Source organism: Myotis davidii, unplaced genomic scaffold, assembly GCF_000327345.1.
Source record: "Myotis davidii unplaced genomic scaffold, ASM32734v1 scaffold1464, whole genome shotgun sequence".
Classification (NCBI taxonomy): Eukaryota; Metazoa; Chordata; class Mammalia; order Chiroptera; family Vespertilionidae; genus Myotis; species Myotis davidii.
Genome location: NW_006295082.1, coordinates 55,072 through 57,305, shown reverse-complemented (window position 1 = coordinate 57,305; position 2,234 = coordinate 55,072). Strand labels below are relative to the sequence as shown.

At 44.7% G+C, this 2,234-nt stretch overlaps 1 long non-coding RNA gene across 1 annotated transcript in view; it reads left to right on the top strand.

Annotated features, from left to right (window-relative positions):
* The first annotated feature begins 488 nt into the window (after nt 1-488).
* LOC107184086 overlaps nt 489-2,234 on the top strand; it is a 15,040-nt gene continuing 13,294 nt past the window's right edge. Inside the window, exons 1-2 of the long non-coding RNA XR_001514911.1 lie at nt 489-499; nt 1,121-1,128. This is a non-coding gene — a long non-coding RNA (uncharacterized LOC107184086). The remainder of the gene's footprint in view (nt 500-1,120; nt 1,129-2,234) is intronic.

Here is a 2,234-nt window from a genome sequence, read left to right as displayed (position 1 = left end):
GTTTGGCACCCAGGGGATTTAGTGGACTCTTCCTAGTACTTCCATGTCCAAAATAAATTCTAATAAAAAACTATAGCTTCACAAATGTTTGTGAATTGGTTGAAAAACCAGAGTTACACACAGTGCCCTGCAATAAACATTTGTAACAGAGGTTATTACGGGAACCATTAGGATCTTTGCAGCCTTGCCCTAGAGCAGCTCACCATTGTTTTGCAACAAATGGTTGCACTCTAAGTTTGTCATTTCATCACATCCACTATGACACACTGCAGAGGAAGGGCTCACGGCCTCCAGCGGACTGTCACTGTGGCCGCGCTCCCAGGTCTCTGCCTAAGCAATTACTCTTTACCTTCAGCACACAAGGGAGGAGCATTTCTTAAAGGAAGTTGTGCTCTGGAAATGAGCTGTTAAGAAAATTGAATATGAAAAAGTAGGAATTTTAAAATAGATAAATGAAAAATTAATCAAATGCTTTACCAAAAATATTTATTTTAGTAAAGTGTAACATTCAGAATACCTTTAACTATAAAATACCTGTAATACATTAAAGCACCATTTTCAAGAACACGTCTCACATCAGAAAGGTTCAGATGTCAGCATGCAGGACATCAGGCACTGAGACAAATTATTCTTGCTTTCTAAGCACTTTCTCTCTTTTGCTGCTCCCAACTTATAAGAAGCTTGTTTCTTTCTTTCTCTCTTTCATTCTTTCTTCTTATTTTCTTTCATTCTTTTTTTAATGCTTACATAGTTGGATGTTTATTTTTTAGTTCTCAACAAGAGCTGTAAAATGTTGATTTGTAGTGAGTACTGTGTCTTACCTTGTTCATGGGTGAGGGCAGTGGTTAATAAGCACTGTATTGAAGCAGCAAAAGCTGATTAGCTTTAAATGGGGTAGAGATGGATCGCAGGCCCAAGATTACCTGATCTGGCTACTTTATGCCTGGTTTGTGAACCAGTGTCACCTGCGCAATGGTTAGGAACACAGTATCTAACTCCACCCCAGACCTGCTGGATCAGAATCCACATTTCAGCACGATTCCCAGGTAATTCACATTCATAGCCAAGTTTGACAAGCACTGCTCTCTGGTATAGAGGTTTTCACTAAAGCAATAGAAAGTTAAAATGGTTGTAAGGGCACAGATGGCCAAGGTCTGAATCTGACGCCCAGCCCTGACCATCTCAGACAAGTCCCAGATCTGAAGGAAGGGCAGAGGGAGGCTCTGGTCCCTGAGGGTCCCATGCACACCTAAGGTAGTGACTGGGGACAGTGAGGGCATGGGGTCTATTTCCAGGCGGGGTGCTGGAAACCAAGATCAACAGCAATTAATATAAATTCAAGAAGTCCACCAGAAGGCTGAGTTTGGGGTTTGATATTCACAGGGTGAATTTGCTTTTTATTACCTACTGCTGACTCAATGGCCTAAAGCAAACTCCCCCAAAACCTGATAATCTTACTGTTCACTAAACATTACCATTGATATGTCTGTTTGCATTCCTAAAAGGCAATTGTGTATTCTAGTAAATAAAAGCAGACTGGAATGGAGACTCAGTGGAACTTGACTTCTCCAGTGGAGTTTTCCCCTGGCTTCCCCCCATAATTTCAAAATTAATTTTTCTTGTCTTGTGTGTCAATTTGTGTGTCAGCTCTTTCTCCAAGCTTTTGAACCCGAAAGCCACGTTGGCCGTGACCTTTCACAGTGGGGTGTCTCCTCTTCTCCCCTATGATGCAAGCATGAAGACCACCTGCAAAGGACACCCCTTCCCTCCTGCTGCATTCTCCACAAGGCCCTGGGTAGGTGTCCTGTTCCCAGCTTTGGGAAGACCCTGGTCAGCCTACGGTCAGTTTCTTCCTTCAAGAGTGAGGGGCCCCTTCCCAGGCCCTCCAGCAGACTTCCTCACACACCTTACCAGCTGGCCTTTGTCTAAACCGTGGCAAAATAATGAGTCCCAGTGACAGGCTAAGACTGACGAATATTTCTACACTGTGCAAAGGTCACCTTCCCAAATGATGGATTCCTGAGAATAACTGGGAAGAAGCTATGTGCGTAGAAAGGTGTCCACGCACTTGGTGCAGAGAAAGGCCCTCAGATGTCTGAGCGCCCAGGCTGCACTTCTAAGCCAGCAGGCGGGTGCAGAGGAGAGGCAAGGGCATGGGAGAGAAGTTGGAGGCCGGCATTTCCCTAGCCATGCCCACACGGGCTCACTGTCCCGTCTGCTGTGCTCTTGGGAGG